This window comes from Chroicocephalus ridibundus, chromosome 6 (genome assembly GCF_963924245.1).
Source record: "Chroicocephalus ridibundus chromosome 6, bChrRid1.1, whole genome shotgun sequence".
NCBI lineage: Eukaryota > Metazoa > Chordata > Aves > Charadriiformes > Laridae > Chroicocephalus > Chroicocephalus ridibundus.
In genome coordinates, this window is record NC_086289.1 from 4,540,985 (window position 1) to 4,558,680 (window position 17,696).

At 44.9% G+C, this 17,696-nt stretch overlaps 1 long non-coding RNA gene across 1 annotated transcript; it reads left to right on the top strand.

Moving 5' to 3' along the window:
* Positions 1-14,807: 14,807 nt before the first annotated feature.
* LOC134517113 (uncharacterized) lies at positions 14,808-15,939 on the top strand. The gene is made up of 3 exons (XR_010071560.1): positions 14,808-14,926; positions 15,160-15,320; positions 15,719-15,939. It is a non-coding gene; the product is annotated as an uncharacterized LOC134517113 (long non-coding RNA).
* The last annotated feature ends 1,757 nt before the right edge of the window (positions 15,940-17,696 follow it).

The window sequence follows — 17,696 nt, forward strand, 5'->3', positions numbered from 1 at the left end:
AGGAGGCGCATGTGGAGAGACCACAGTAGATGGAAAGAAAACGGGAGAAAAGGTTAAAGGATGGTTAACAAATTTAAATGTGAGTGTTTCCAGACTCTGTTGGAACTGGATGAAAGGCGATGATCTCCTCCGGGCTATTCTCAGAGTTTTTGGTTGAGGGTTGAGAGAAGCATTATGTAAAATATGCTTTCCTGCAACAGTTTCACTGTTTCACCGTTTCCTGACCTTAAAAATCAGAATAATTTAACTATTTCAATTGGTTGGCCATAGTGATGTCTGCTGATAACTCGGAGCTGAGGCCTTGCCCACGCTTTAAGCTTGTCAGCATAGCTTTCTCACTAGAATTACACTAGGTTTTCCTACCAGATGCTTTAAATGGCGAAGAGATATGTAGAACATAAACCAGTATATTGAACCATTTGGGTGAACAGAAGTACTATCTCAGCATTTGGGGTTGTGCAGAGGGAAGTACACTCATAAAGGACAGGGAAAAAGCACATACCCGTCTCTAGCAGTAACTGTTTAAGCATGGTCTATGTCTTTCTTCCTCGTACACTCAAGAAATAAAAAATCAGTGTCTAAGCACCTGTGGTTCAGGCTGTTTTTCCTTTATTATTTTGTTTTGGTTCATGTTGCCAAGAGTTTCAATCCTTTTTTCTTTTTAAATATTTTGCTGTTTTGTATTGTGTAGCCAGCAGCAAAGACCTGAGAGAAAGAACTTGCTACTGCTAGCACGGCTAAATCTTGGAAGAGCAAAATCCAAACCATTTGCAACCCAAATGAAGTTTTGAAAAGGACCCTAAAAGTGATACATAATCAGAGGAGCCACGTTTTTTTTACCAGACCGGGGTGTCTCCTGTGCCAGAATACACTTCTCACTGTGAAACTTCCTTCTTTTGGGTCACCTCAGTCCACAATGAGTGTTAATCTTTACTGGTCAGTGATGGAGGAGGTGTTCACAGATGGTGAGGAGCAAGTCTAAATAACGAAGCTGTTGGTTGTCCATGGAAATGTTTAGATTAGAAAGACAAATCAGATCTCACACTGTTTTTTCTATATTTGTATATACGGTACTTGTCCTTGACTATTGTACATGGATATGAGCTTTCTAACTCACAGGAAGACATTCCTTACACCTTGCTTTAACTGGAGAAAAGTTAAGATATTTAACCTGACAATTTTAGTTCTCGCATTTCCCTGGACTACAGTTGGCATGAGAAAATTATCCACGTGAATCATGGAAGTGATTGTGGGGTGGAGACCTGTGTTTGCTCTCCTGCTTCTGCAGAAAATGACAACTACTATGGAAAACCAGTTAAGGGACCATAGCGATGAAATCTTCTGTCTTCTTGGCATTTGGGAAGTTATTCTTTGGGATATTACAGCATTCATGAGTGAGACTGGGTTGCATATGAAAACAAAGAAATAATTGGGCATTTTAACTACCATACCTTGTGTTTTAAAATAAGATTTTGTCTTTTAAGTTCAGATTTCCTGTGGATTTCCATTATAAATAGATCTCCCTCTCCTTTTCTCTCTCTTTCTCTGCCTGTTGTAGTTCTGACTACCCAAATTTGTAAATAACTCAGGAGTTTTACATCTAGCGTTAATGAACCATAACTAGATGTTTTCCTGTACCTGGATAGCAACAGAGATTTGGAAAAAGAACCCCACATCGCTATGTGCCCACAAACTTTTCTATGCAGGAAGATGCTGTTATGCCAGCTCTGCTCATTACAATGTCTATTGACTTATTTAACAGATGTACTAAAAGCGTTGGCTATAACGGAGCAACTAAAAATTCCTTGGCAGACACTGCTCCCCAGCATTTACCTTTCTTGGCACCAGAAGGCATGTTCAGAAACGTTCTGTGTTCAAGATTTTATGATCACAAAATCATCTGCAGATATCTGTAAGGGTAATGAGCAACTCGCATGTATCTGCTGTACAAACCCATCTTTTTTAAAGCAGCGATGAGCTGGAGGAGGGTGCTTTAGAAAGATGAGTTTTAGATTGGAATGTAAGCAAGCGCTCTCTTGGAATGAAAAGTCTAGTCTGGACACCTCATCAAAAGCAAGGAGCTCATCCTATGGGATTTTCAAATGCAGCTCCATCTGTAATTTTTATCTCCAAAATCTGCAAGCTCACGGGTTATGAAACGGCAGAATCATAAAGTGCCTGCAGGTTTTCAAGCTTCAGCCTGTGTTTTTCAAAACCACGTAATTTCTGTTTATTCTCACTTCACTTTTCATGCAAGTTAATTGAACCCTCTGGTTTCCAGAGGCACTGGGAATAGCCTTGTGCCTAACCACTAGGGTTTGCTGTCAAAGGAGATACAGGAGCTAGAGCTTCAATGGAAACTTCAGAGCTGAGACACATCCTACAGATACCACCTCCGACTGGATTTTGCCTGGAGCTCCTCTCCCTTCCCCACTCGAATGCGGGCTGCAAAAAGCGGAGAAGCCGAAATGGGGAATACAGCCAGATTATGCAACAGAGCCATCACATTTCTGTTCATTCTGTATAAAGTTATCCCTCTTTAGTTAAACAGATTCCCTTCTTCTTTTCTCCATCATCATCTCTGTAGTTATCCATGGTATTTTAGCCATGATGGGCTGGGGTTTAAGCGGGGTAATGGCTTTTAGGGGGAGAGAGTTTATCTTTTATTGGATTACTGTAAAAGAACAGATAAGCACCCAGGCACGCAAGTCCAAATGTTTGAAAGCTTGCCCTTTCTCTCCAGCCTTGTCAGTTTGTCTAATAAAAATATTTCCCTTGCAAAACTTGCCACGGCCACCCCTGAAATGCTACACAGAAGTCAGGGAACGGCAGCCTGGATTCCCAGTCGGCGGGGTTGGGGGGGGCTCATAGACAATTTTTGAAGAGCTGGAATACCAGCCACAAACAGGAATTATATGTGGACTCAGATAGGAGCAGGTCTGGGTTTTTTGGCTGCAGGCGCTCAAGGCCCTTCCTTGGCAGTGTTACAGGAGCAATATTTACACAAGGATGAAGCACAACTTTGTCAAAGCATTTGCACAAATTAAAAACTTTGTTTTTCCTCGCTATTATTTATAACAGCAGTCTGAAAGAAAAAAAAAAACCAACAAAACAAAAAAACCCAAAACAAAAACCAACCCAAAGTTGGTTTCCCTATGAAGGAATTTTCGTTGGTTTTCACGGCAGGACTGAGAGACACTGTGGGTCCTTTCTCACGGACACGGGCGCTGCGTTTCTTCCTCAGACACACGCAAAAAGTAGCTTGTTAGAAGTTTTTTCAGAGGAAAAACAACACTAAAGAGTGGTCAATTCTGAGACTTGGCATACTTTACTGTCTTCCTCTACCTAGTTGAACGCTCTCCGTGCCACCTCCAGGTTAGTGTGGTCCCTCATACATTTTTTCAGACCCATGACCGAAGATACTCCTTTGGTAGATATATGATAAGCTCTTTGCTGTCACCCTTCTCAATGGGTAGATCAGTTCCCTGAAGATCTCACTCAAATATTTATGCAGGTCTCTCGTGGGCAGGACGGACTTGGAGGTGACTGTGAATTTGCCCCAATATCCCAGTATAATTACATAGAGTGGTTCCAGTCCAGCCCTTTCACCGCTACAGGAGCCTGCTGCAGTAGATATCCACTTAAGCTTTGCTTTTTGAATATTGAAATAGAAATGATTTTAAATGCATAGGCTACACCTCGTGCGAACTGTGAGAATGAGGAGGAAAAGGAAAGTACGTTTTCTTCTTATTGGAAATTCTGTATTGGTAGCGAGAAGCAGGGGCTTTAACACGAGGGATTTACGCTGAGGGATCCGTCTTTCCTGAACTGGAGAACAAGCCATTTTTTCACCCATAATATGAAACAAATTTATTTTGACTCCAGGCCTCTCCTTGAACGCATGATAACGTAGGTAAAGATTTCTTGAGCTGAACTTCAGCTTGAAAAGAAAAAGGAAATGTCTGTGTTTAAAATCTGTGGTCACACACGGACCGTGGTACGGTCTGTTGATGTTGAACACTTCGCTGGCAGCTGCTCAGTACGCGGGAGATACACTCTGTGCACCAAAGAACAGAAAAATAGCAATGAACTGCTAAGTTAACTCTCCCGATTGCTCTAGAAATGAACACAGGAGAGAGACATTACATAGCTTTCCGAAATGAATGGTCCCGCAGACGCCTCACTCTTGAGAAATACATTTGTACACCCACATAGGCTCATAATGGATGAAAAGAGGACATTATTTTCAGATTTCTTGGTAGCTGATTAGAGCATTTTAGAAAATAGCAGTTTCATTTTATAGGCAAATGCTGGAATTTCTTCGTTTCTTCTCATTTCAAACTGGAATAAAATGTTAACATTTGCTGATACAATAATCAGGAAGAAACAGTACTGTAGTGCTATAGTAAAAAAAACAAAACCCCAAACCAACAAAACAACGAAGCTAACATCTTATTGAAACAAAATCTTGGCAGTTTCATTAGGAAACAAGAAAATGTTGTCAAAATTGATATGTGACCTCAAACATTCTGCTGCTGCAGAACTGCAGTTCTCCAGGCTCTGCTCCACATCTGTCTTAGCAAGGGCTGTGACGGCCACGCTATGCACGGTTGTGACTGTCGGACCCTTCTCCCAAGGAACAGGCAACAGGACAAGAGGAAACGGCCTCGAGTTGCACCAGGGGAGGTTTGGGAGGGATATTAGGGAAAATTTTTACACTGAAAGGGTTATCAAGCACTGGAACAGGCTGCCCAGGGAAGTGGTTGAGGCACCATCCCTGGAGGCATTGAAAAGACGGGTAGACACAGTGCTTAGAGGTATGGTTTAGTGATGGTTTTTGTCAGGGTTAGGTTGATGGTTGGACTAGATGATCTGAAAGGTCCCTTCCAACCTGGGCAACTCTATGATTCTATGATACCCCATGCCAGAGCAAACTGTTTCATACACCAAGCAGATCTTCCTTGTTCCTGCCCCAGCAACATTTGAGGGGTTGTGATACACAGTGAGCTGTGTCCTGACATGTTCTGGGGGTGAAAAAGCATTTTTTGGGAATCTACGACGCCTGCCTTTCTAATCCCAGCCTCATTCCCTCAGTTCAAAAGGCAACTTAGTCTGGGATTTGATCTTGGCACTTAAATTTTACCTCTCACCCTTGCAATGAAGCAGTGGTAGAAATGGTGGGAAACTTTAGGGCATAAAGTCTGGTATAGACAAGGGTGAAGCAGCTCCCAGAAAGTCCATTTTGCTCCAAAGCTCTTTAAAGTGAAAAGCTTCATACATTTATTCTTGCTGACAGAGTTTGAAATGTATGAGGCTGTCAAAACCAAACTCAGATGCAATGTTGTGTCTGTCACCATGTTGGTGGAGTTTAGATAGGATTGAGAAAAAGAATTTGTTTCCTTGGTAGCAGAGAATTGCTTATTTTACAAGGTGCCATGGAGAGCATTATCTACTTGGGATTTATGGGGTGGAGGCTTTAATAATGCATTTCAGCAGGAAAGGAATATTTGTTTATGATATACTTCCCAGGGTGGCGGTTGGCTTTTAGACGCACTGTGTCTTGAAAATTAATAACGCACCGATCAGAGAGCTGTGGTATCGCTTGCCCCGAGGGCAGGTAGGATTCGCAAAGGAGCTGGAGCTCAAAGCGTTCCCAAGACGTGGGGCAGCTGGGCCGTAGAGCCAGCCCAGGCATCCTGGTGGGACGGCGTCGGGAACAGAGCGTCCACGCATGAAATGCAGCTCATTATTTGGGACAGCACCTCTTTGTGTGGAAATGCCATTAGCAACGGCAGTGGGGTTGAAGCCATGAAAAGCTATTCCTGTAGGACAGCACCGGGATCTGCTCCTGTGAAATACTGCTTGCTGACATCTGATAGCGACGGTGAGATAGCGCGAGCCTTTGGACTGGGTTCGACCAGGATAAAACCGGCGCTGTTGCTTTTTTATTAAAGTCAGAGGATCAGAAAACGTAATATAACGCGCAGTTATTTTCAAGCGGCGGCTCTGAGACCGCAGGCTGAGTGGGGGGGAAGGCACGTCGCGTGACGAACAGCTAACGGGAGGATAATATCAAGGAGGTGCAGAGAGTTATTTGCTGCTTAATGAAGAGCCTCTCGAGGTTGAAAATTTACAGTCCTTTCACAGTTCAATTTTCTCTGGGTACGGCATAAAAATATAAGCATTGAGCAGAGCGCGGTGACGTGGGGATGGGTGGAGGAAGCAGCACTGACCTTGCTGACATACGACATAAAATTATATTGACAAGGGAAGGCGGACTGAGAGCCAGCACAGGTCAGCTTGGGCGTAATTAAGCCCCTAATTAGATTCTTAAGGGCAGTCCAGGGAAGGAAGGATGCTTTACGGTAGAAAAAGGAAGAAAAAATTCCCAGCACGCTGTCAGAGAGGCATCAGCATTTCCCTTCAGACCAATCTGCCTCATGATTGCTACGACGAGCCAAGTGCTCGTTGGGATGAGAAGAGGTCGGAGCAGCTGGCGGTGAGACGCCGGGACCTTCTGCCAGAAACAGGCACACATTTTCTTCACCGCAGAAGAGCTGAAGTTCGGAGAGGAACCTGCTGCGAGTCCTTCTCCACCCTCCCCGGGGGAAAGCCCGCGGTCAAACAAGTGGGATGAAAGCTGGGTTTTGGGGAATGAGGGGTAGGAACGGAGGAGTTCAAGACAGGAATCATCCCTTGTAAGCCAGAATGCACTGCCGTTTCTCCACAGCGGGTAGGTAACAAGAGTCAGGTAAATTAAAAAGGCTGTGAATGTTCTCCCTGGGGAAAACCAGGTCCCCAGTAAGTGCGAGAAGCTGAATTTATGTCATGCAAACGCTGCAACTTGATTTTCTGAGGTGGTTGGAGTCCCTGCAGAATCACACTCCGCACTGACCTGTGCTTGGTTTCATACTGACACCCTCCTCCTGGTCAAATTTAAAAATCACATGCATTTCACCTTATTTTTCATTTCCCGGGCTGTGATATCTACAGTCTAGTCACACACAAATATAATCCAAATCTTCTTTCAGTACTGTTTTAGTTGTTATCACAAAAAGGGCTCATACTGAAAAGAACTTTTACAAAAGCTTGTTGATTCTGCCAGGATGGATCAAAGTTAAATCTGTAATATGGAGAGAAGAGAGAATTCAAATAGTAAGGAAAAAGCGAAGGCATCTGGGACATAAAATAAATGTGTCGCTTTAGCTGTGGTTCTTTCACCTCTACATTATATCACGTTCACGTTCTTATTATTGGAAGTAACATCTCCAATATAAACTAAGCATGGAGTGACAGGATGAGCGGTAACGGCTTCAAACTGGAAGAGGGGAGATTTAGATTAGATATTAGGACAAAATTCTTTGCTGTGGGGGTGGTGAGCCCCTGGCCCAGATTGCCCAGAGAAGCTGTGGCTGCCCCATCCCTGGAGGGGTTCAAGGCCAGGCTGGACGGGGCTCGGAGCAACCTGGGCTGGTGGGAGGTGTCCCTGCCCAGGGCAGGGGGGTTGGACTGGATTTTTTTTAAGGTCCCTTCCAACCCAAACCATTCTGTGATTCTGTGATTCCATGATTCTATGACTCTATGAAATGCTGCACCTGATGCCCATCTCTGGTGGGGACCGTCAGCTCTCCAAGCACAGAAGCTCACAGGAGCCCATGATTTATTTATATGTTTTTGCAAGCCCAGACACCAAAATGGCCTTTGTGATCTGCAAGCGCTGGCAGGGAGGCTCTCTAAAAAGGATAAAGTGCCATTTCAGCAGCTGCGCAGGGGGTGTCTCAGGCCAGGCAAACAGAGGTTGGAATGAGATGATCTTTAAGGTCCCTTCCAACCCAAACCATTCTGTGATTCTATGATTCCAGGTGGGGGGCACAGCAAACCCTGAGAGAGCATGGGAATGACTGGGCAGTAACACACCTCTAGAACAGAGCAGGTTGGGACTTTAGATTTCCTCCCATGATGAGTACATTACAAAAATTACTGAAAATAAAGATTTATGAGTACGTGGGAAGAGCGGGTATTCAATGTTCAAGTATTTCTTGAACATTGGTACAATCAATCCATAAATAAAATCAGTGAACTCTTCCGGGCCAACCACACAGGACAAAAACTGACCCTAAAAAACATTACACTTTACTGTAATGATATTTCATGTCTCTTTACCCCTTGAAAATAGAGCCCAAAGTCCAGGTACACATTATCCTGACTGGTACAGCCCACATACTTCATGGAAAAATCTTACCCCAGAGTTTATTATCCTCAACATTCAAAGCTGATGATGAACAATCTTTTTATGGATGGCCATCAGAAAGAGTACAAATCCTTCAACTCTACCACGAAGAATTCCCTACAGAAAAATTACACTCCAAAAAGGAAAAGAACTTGGCCGCGGAGCTTCGCTGGTTGTATTGTCCTGAGAATTCAGTTACGTTGGTCAGAGATGGCATCCAATTCAATGAAGACCATAAAGGTCACTAACACTTGTCCTCACGCTTTTTTTTTTATTTTTATTTTTTTGTTAGGATTGGGCCAAAAAAGGGGAGATTTGGAATAAAGGGAAGGACTTTTGGAGCAGCTAATAACCAAGCTGCAGTCCTCAGCCCCCCTGCACACTTGCAGTGAGTGTAAGAGGGTGCTGGCCCAGAAAGTTTATCAGAGGTCACCTTTTCTTCTCGCCAGCAGCAGAAAGCACCAGGAGCCGCTGCTCAGCTGGTGACCGGTTTAAAAGAAGAAATAGATTGTCCTTCTTCATGCAGCGACACTTGCCAGACTCAGCTGCAGCCCGGCGGTGGGACTTCTTGTTGCCTAAGGAAGTCTCCAGCCGAGCCACAGGGAACAGAGCGTACGGGCGGAAGGGACGGCTCTTTGTTTTCCTTTGCTTTGGGACCGCTCTACCTTCGTGTAGCTGCCGGCCCGAGAGCCTGGGTAAATAGCGGAGTGTAAAGCTTAACACTTTTTCTCCTGGGGGGGGCGGGAAAAGAAAAGGCAGGAATAAAAACTTGATTTCAGAATTGGAAGTAGAAGGAGGTGCCAGTAGGGAGAGGAAGAGGAGCATGGGCTTTGGCCAGGGCAGTGCTGCCGGGGCTGGGTGGGAGTCAGAGGAGCGGAGGGGAGCGGAGAGGGCAGCATCCTGAACAGCCCCCCTGGGAGGAAACCCTCGCCGGGACAACAGGAAAGGCTCCACGGACACAGAGCGCTTGGGACTAAAGCAAATATTGCAACTTGGGATGGAAACGCTGATGTCTAGTGGGAGGTGTCCCTGCCCAGGGCAGGGGGTTGGAACCGGATGGTCTTTAAGGTCCCTTCCAACCCGAACCATTCCGTGATTCTATGTTTTAATCAACGGTGCCACATCAACTGGGGATCATTTTTACTTCCTTGAAGGAAGTGGGAAACGGACAGAAATGGGGAATTTTATCCCACAACAGGCCTCCCGCCTTCCATAAATGTACAGGGAGTGCAAAGGGAGTTCACAACGCCCCGGAGACTCCCGAGTGCCTTCCGAAGTTCACCATTCAATACTTTTATGTTATTTGCAGATAGTAATTGACAGCAGCAGTTTAATTAAACAGAAACAGCAAGACAGTTTCTTGCTAAAAGGGCAGACAATAATCATTTTCTAGAAATGGATCCCTCCAGCTCTCAGCGAGGATAAACAGAGCACTCGCGCATTCTGATAAGTGACTTCAAGCCCGCATTGTTATTTTGCTTTTTTTTTTATAGTGTGAAGTTGTTGGGAGGAATAAAAAGAGCCAGAAATCTTTATTATTCTTCCTAAGGGATTCATTGCATTCTATTTTGCAATGCTTCATCATATTACCAATTTTCACTGTACATGCTTTTAATAAATACTTATTGTTATAACGAGAATAACACTCTTATCACATTAATGACTTTGCAGTGGTGTAAATGAAAATGAATATTAATAAAGTTAACAGTAACCTTGATACAGTAGCACACCGGTAAGCAGAAAATTCTCTCAGCGTGTTGTAGTACAAGAAAGCTTTCTTTCGTGTTTTTTCTCTGCCAGCATTGGAAGGGAAAGTATATGAGACAGAAATTTAGATATCTGCGAAAAAGGCTCAATGATTATTTCCTATTATAGATCACTGCAGTCTGTTTTATTAAAAATATCCTCTCAGCCTCCATTCTTCCCTGAGGTATTTCTCCTGCCTACCGGCACTGCACTGAATGAATGAAGACACCATATGGGCACTTGTCTTCCAGTGCGTCTATCGGTCTTTTGGGGTTCTGCATGATCCCAGCATATGGGTCAGGCTGACATTTCTTTTTTGATCCAGAAGTAAAAGAAAAAAAAAGCAGCAGTGCTATAGCAGCCTTTCTAGGCGATTCTGTATTTTCTCAGCTTTCCTTTTCCGTCGTTTTTCCCTATGGTTTGTACACCGGCTGAGCTTGTAGCACCCGCAGTTACAGCCAGGACATGCCAGACCAGCTTCACCGCTGATTTGGCAGGGCTGACCGTGCTAGCACATGATTTTGTTCCTGCACCGTCAAATGAAGCAAAGCCAGAGGTCATGTCCCAGGACAGTCCCATGCCCAGGGAGCCGAGAGCTTCCAGGAAGGCGCAGACGTCCTGTCCGCGGGGGATCTGCAAGTGCACGGTCTGTTGAGGCAGCTCAAGGCACGTCAGACCTCCCGCACGCCTCCAGCCCATCTGTGCGAGGCGAGAGCAGTTGGCCTGGGACGGCCCAGGAACACTGGACTGGCCATGAACGATCTGTACGTTTGATCTGTGTTACTGTGGGACACACATCCAACATTTCCAGTGGTCTCGCTGCTTGGTATGAACCACTGGAAATCCTGGACAAGTGGGGAAAACCCTGAAAAATCCACCAGAGAAGAAAAGTTTGTGGAAGCAAATCACAGAATCATAGAATGGTTTGGGTTGGAAGGGACCTTAAAGATCATCTCGTTCCAACCCCCTGCCCTGGGCAGGGACACCTCCCACCAGCCCAGGCTGCTCAAAGCCCCGTCCAACCTGGCCTTGAACCCCTCCAGGGATGGGGCAGCCACAGCTTCTCTGGGCAACCTGGGCCAGGGGCTCACCACCCTCGCAGCAAAGAATTTCTGCCTCAGATCTCATCTCAATCTCCCCTCTTTCAGTTTGAAGCCATTCCCCCTCATCCTATGGCTCCCCTCCCTGCTCCAGAGTCCCTCCCCAGCTTTCCTGGAGCCCCTTTAGGGACTGGAAGGGGCTGGAAGGTCTCCCCGGAGCCTTCTCTTCTCCAGGCTGAACCCCCCCAGCTCTCTCAGCCTGTCCTCACAGCAGAGGGGCTCCAGCCCTCCCAGCATCTCCGGGGCCTCCTCTGGCCCCGCTCCAACAGCTCCGTGTCCTTCTGCTGTTGGTGCCCCAGCGCTGGAGGCAGCGCTGCAGGGGGGTCTCCCCCGAGCGGAGCAGAGGGGCAGGATCCCCCCCTGGCCCTGCTGCCCATGCTGCTGGGGATGAGCCCGGGCTGCGGGGGGTTCTGGGCTGCCAGCGCACATTGCCGGCTGGTGTTGAGCTTCTCATCCACCAACACCCCCAGCTCCTTCTCCTCAGGGCTGCTCTCCATCCATTCTCTGCCCAGCCTGGATTTGTGCGTGGGAAAAACACATTGGAGAACTCATTTGATAAATGAGTCAATCACACAGATGTTTGCTCCCTCTTTTATTGCATCACTTTGCTTTTTTAAAAAAAGAGTAACCTGCAAGTCCACCATCAGATAGGGGGCACTTTCTATCCCTGTATATTTCGCAAGCATTTTTTTCTTTGTTCTTATGTAGGCTGAATTTGAGATCGGGAGCACATGAAACTGAGCAGTAAAGCTTTTTGCATGATTTTACTACACCATACGCTGTGCTGACCTAAAAACTCCTATAGGAGCAATCGATACCAGTAGTAGTATGTTCTGCAAGCGAGAGAATAATCTATTCTGAACAAAGAGCTCTCAAACATATGGTATTTTGTTAGTCTACCATGAGAGGTATGCCAGTTTGCCGAAAGCGCAGGCACAGGGAATAAGGATATTGCAAGACTTTTGAATACTAAGCATAGAGATTTTAAATTTAAAACCCACAGCTTTACGTAAGGTTAGGCCTTGAGATTTTTAAGTTTACAAAATCTGATAATTGTAAAGTTATTGTCTTTACTGCACTGAACCTGTCACATTGTTCATTTGCTTTTATAGTTTGTGGACATTTTTACACACGGAGGCATAAATCTAACAGAATAAACAGCAATGTAAAAAACTACAGATGGCAACTGCAGAGCAGCCAAGCATTGGTTCCGAGACTGAATTTAACTTTAAGGTTTCCGGCTTTAGCAGATGGCAGATCTCAAGCCTGACATTGCATTAATGTAATTTTCTTGAGTGCAGCCTTTTGGTGGAGGGAAGCGTCAAATTCGCAGAGAATCTGCATTAGATGCTGCTGCTACGTTATCCCAAAAATTCACCGATAATAACATCCGGACCAAAAGTATATATGTGCGGATACGTAACTCACCTCATCTTGGATATTTGGGTTTGGCTTTCCAGTTCGGGGAAGGGAGCTGGTTTTTAAAGCGGGAGGGGGAGTATCAGCAAGCGCCTGGAGACAGGAGTTAACGAGACATTTGTGATGAAGAGTTTATTGTACACGACAGCCCAGAATAACGCAGTGCTCTGTTTCTAACTGGGAGATGTAAAGAGGGTGGTAGATGTAAATAAGAAAACGTGGCTTTATCACTGTGAGAACCTGCATTAACTCAGCCAGTGACCCCTGGAGAGCTTAAGGAACTGTGCAAGAGCTTGACCTCGCTAGCAGCATAGCCCTTTATTCCGCACCACTCTGACGGTGTTACTAGCATGGGGTATAAAGGAAATGTGGATGCTTTTTGCAGGAATATGCAAATTCCAGCAGGCACATCCACCTCTCTACATTGGCATTGCAAATCTGCCTTTCTCCACCGCGCTGATTTACAACAGTCCTTAAAATGCAGACTAAGACCTCTGGGTAGCGTTTATGTCACTGTCATGTTTTCATTTTGTCTTGTTATTGCGATTTCAAGCAGCCAGAAGCTGGCAGCCGCTGTCTTAAGCATAAAAGTGAATGGAATGAATTAATAATGGCCAAAGGGGATCGTGGCAACCGGAGGTGTGAAGAAAGGTGGCCACATTTCCAAACAGCGTGATTAAATACGGCAATATAACCTTGGCGAGTTAATACAGCATCAATTGCCCACAACTAACACGATAATTTTACCATCCAGAAATACTCCAGGGAAATAAACATTTCTCATCAGTGCCAGGAAAGCCGAATCATTAACGAACAGAATGATGATGAAATGCAGAAAGTCTTGGTTCTTGAGCAAAACACATTAGTTTCTGGGACATGCGGCTCATTTGTAATAGGGAACTAATTCATATAATCAACACAAAGACTAAACACCAAAGACAAGATTTTTCTGAAATAAAGATTGATTTCTGTGCCAGTTCTTCCACGTGAAACACACAAATTGTATTTTTGTGTCCAGGAGCGGGTATTTAGATGCCTAAATATCCATTTCTGTGTACCAATGGGCAGTTTGCCTGCGCAACTAGAAGAAAAGCAGGAGAGAGGTTGCTTTTTCCAAATCTGAACTCCCCGGTGGTGCTTCTTGGCTCTCATTTTGAGGAGAACTGGCTCGGTGTGCTTCCCTGTCCTTGATATTTCTGGGTAGAATTCACAAGCCATTGAAGTGCTCCATGGCACCGCTCCGAGCTCTTTGAATGGGGATGAGACTATCGCTCTGTCTCATCGGCTGTACAGTAAAGCTGGACGTTCATATTTCACTTTACACCAGAAGTTCTCAAAGCTCTTTTCAAGCCTAATTAAGGTTCAAATCACACTTAAGAATGAGGCAGATATCCTAACGACAGGAAAAATGAGAACAAGAGAAGCCAAGGGACTTGCTCGATATCACACAGTTGCAGTCCTGAGACTGAAGCACAAAGATCTTGAGGCTCAGTAGTTTGCTGTAACCACTAATGAATAATAATGACTGACCATATTGATAATTAATAGCACTTTCACTGAGCTTAACGCATGTAAAGTGCTGTTGGAATACTAATTCATTCGCCCTCGCTGATCACTGTGGGTATGCGTGGTCTTCCTCGTGCCACCCGCTCCGCTTTGCACATGGGGAGAACCAGCGATTGACCAGACTTTGCTCCACAGTGGAAAGCTGAGCGTGGAAACGGTGGCAGGATGAGGTACGAAAGAAGATGCTCATGGTGTCTGGCTTTCGGCATGTCACTGCAGTGCCTGATGTAGGGGTGCTTGAGCTGAGGACGTGGTCTCCCTTTACTGCCAGCAGCGAGAAGCAGGCTCCATTAGAAGCCCATTCAAAGCATCTGAATTAGAAGCTATTTCTCTCTGCTGAGAGCAGAGAGCCTAACATTAGAGGTCTCAAGCTAGACGTGCGAATCCTCTCCCCTAAGTGCTTATTATTATTCCCATTTTGCAGGTGGGTGAACTGGAAAGGACAGGGCCGCGCTAAATTAAGTGAGCTGCCTGCAACGGTTAGGCTCCCGCTTTGCTTCCCCATAAACCCCCTGGAAACGTGTACGAGAAGAAGAATGCAGAGCGGCATAAATCTCCAGGGAATATGTTTAGGTTGTAAAAATACAGAGACAGTATCGAAATATCTCAAAGTGTTGTCGGAATATATGGTGAGTCACGAGCGCCGTATATTAAATGGTCAACGCTTATTCAAGAGAAGTAATTTCTCATGCGAGACCACAGGAGTCACAGGAATTGGCGTTGTACCAAACTGCCTGATTCAGCAAGATATTAGCAGTGTGCAGAAGCGCGGCTCTTATGTTTCAGCTTTTAGGCACCGGGAGAGAGAAAGTAGCCAGCACAAGGAGAAACTTTCCAGATTCAAGTATGGCAGTGTTTCAACTGAGTGAGTAGAAAATTATCAGAAAAAAAAAAAAAAAAAAGGCGTTAAGAATAGATAATATATGTATGAAATTCATCCCTCCCATGCTATTTCTTCAGCTGATATGATGGGAACTGGATTTTATCTCTCTTTTCTGCCATCTCTGGTATTTTTCCTAAAGCCAAAATTCTGTTCCAACTACGGTTTTCATTGAAAATTATAATATAAGAAAGTGTTTATCAGTTCTGTCATTGCAGGTGGACTGGAAGAATGATTGCAAATTGAAATGACTTTGTAACGAAGTCTGAGCTCGCAAAAAAAAAAAAAAAAGGGCAGAAGAAAGGAATATTCATTTTTTCTGAAATTAGCAGAAAGAATAACACTTGGAGAAAACATCTATCATTATGTCAGCGAGGAGGTATGTCATTTATCTTTGTAATAATGGTGTTCATAACTTTGAAGGTAAAGAGAGTTGATCTATCGTGATTTTTTTTCATGTAACACCTAGCGAGTTAAATGACTTTATTTGTGTATCTAAAAGGAAGGCTAATCCAGCACGAGCATGCTTGGAAATTCATCTCTCTGTAGCTGTACACCTAAGAACGAGGCAGATATCCCAATGACAGGAAAAATGAGAACAAGAGAAGCCAAGGGACTTGCTCGATATCGCACAGTTGCAGTCCTGCGGCTGAAACCCAAAGGTCTTGAGGCTCGGTAGTTTGCTGTATCTACTCAGGGCCCATCCTCTGGTCCCGAGGGAACGCAGCATGGCGGGGGCCATCTCGGCACAAGTCAACCCTCTTCTTTTAAAAGCAGGCTGACCTCATGTGTTGACCTCATCGGTGACTTCATACCTACGGGAAGAGTTGCTGACCATGCCGTTCCCTGAACCAAGTACCGTCCGGGCTAAAACGGAGCGTGCAAAAGCATGGCAGAGTGGGACCTCATCGCTGGGCTCCGGAGTTTGTCCCTCCCTGCCCTAATACTGGCCAGGCAGCAGCTTCTCATCAGGCGTGAGGGACGCCCAAGTCCCCTTCTGATCCCTTCTCACGCAGGTAAAGGGTTTGCTCTTCATACATGAATTTCTATCGCAACAAATGGCAAGTCCTTATGGCAGGCACTCATCCCACAAACTCAACATTAACAAATCAGCCTTGGTACTTGAAATATTGATACATTACGGCTAAAAAGTCAATTTTATGTCCAGCAATGTGAGGTGTTTATCCAGAGCGTAAATAATTCTTAAGGAAAGATTCACATGTGCATGCACATCCGTGCACACGTATCGTATGTGTATTTGTTTCATGCCACAACCTGTTTTTTTCAACTGTGAAGCCCCTGCTGAAGGCTGGGATTTGCAAGGAACTTCATGTTAGGGCATGAATGAGGAGAAACAGATGGGAAAGAGGAGAGACTAGAGTATGCGGGGAGAAGAGCTTATAAAATACAGTTAATCTGATTTTTCTTGAGGTAGATAGAATGGTAAAAATTAGTTAAGGAAATATTTACACATATAAACCAAGCACTCATTAGAACACATCCCTGATCAAATTTTAAATGCTTCATTTTGAATTCAGGAGCTGGAGGAGGAGTAATAAATGACATGAAAGTAAAAACTCCGAGCATTGGAGAGCACACGAAATGGCCCAGTGACCTACAATTCCCTACCAGTGGCTCAGAGAGGAAATATATTAACATACGTAATAGATCTGGAGAGTGACAGTTCAAATATATGCCACAGAGGGGAAAAGATTATTCTGTAAGAGAAACTAAATGATTCCAAGAGTGACACTCTTCCCTCCTTATTCACAAGAGCAACAGGCAACAAGAGGGTTGTTCATCCGGGAAAGGAGAAGCCAGGAGCAGAGCTCCCGTTGGCTTCAGTGGCAGCGCTGTGGGCCTTTAATCAGGAACCACACGCAACAGCGACAGAGAAGCCGCCTGATCATTGTAGCAGAGATCTGAGAAGCCTTAGAGCATTTTTCCCCATTACCTGATCATTTCAGCTGAGAGCTCTTAGCACATCTTTCCCCATTTATTCTCCTTCTTAGCTCTCTCAAGCTCTTCTTTAGCCAAAGCTCATGAAGTGTTATGGATTTCTAACGACTTCTTTTTATTAAAGCCAACAATTTAAATAAGAGCCTGAACCAACTGAACGTCAAGCTCCTTGGCTGCTGGCTCATGTAGTTTTCCTGTTGCTGTGGTGAGCCCTTGGTTGGTGTCACATATGGAAGAGTTACAGGAGGAGCGGTGTGAAGCCCTCGGGCCCTCAGCACCCGCGGGCTGTTTTGGGTGCCAATTCGAACCCATCTCCATTTGTCCTCTAAATCGTAACTCCTCCTCCACATTCCTTTAGAGAATCACGGAGCTGTGCGTGCGGCAGGTTTAAAAGCTTTGCCTGCCCTAGGAGCTCCACACATGTATTTCCAAAAGCAGCGGGCTTCAAGCCTTCTCGTTGCGTGTGGTGCCACAAAAGCATTATGGTAATTCCGAGCGCTGAACCATTTAAATTCTATTTTAATTGATTCCCGGCTACTTCATGATTCCAGAATATTGTTAAATCAGCGGTAAATAAAAGTAGCGGGAGGTAACATCTTTTGTATTGCTGCAGGGAGATCACACCTGAAATAAGGCATTAAATTCTGGGTACCTCATTGCCGGAGAGATGCACGCAAATTGGAAGACATTCATAGAAGAGCAATAAAAATGATTAAGGGTCTGCAGAGACTGAATTATGAGTGAAGATTAAAGGAACTTAGTATGTAGCGCTTGGCTAAATGATGACTAAGAGGGA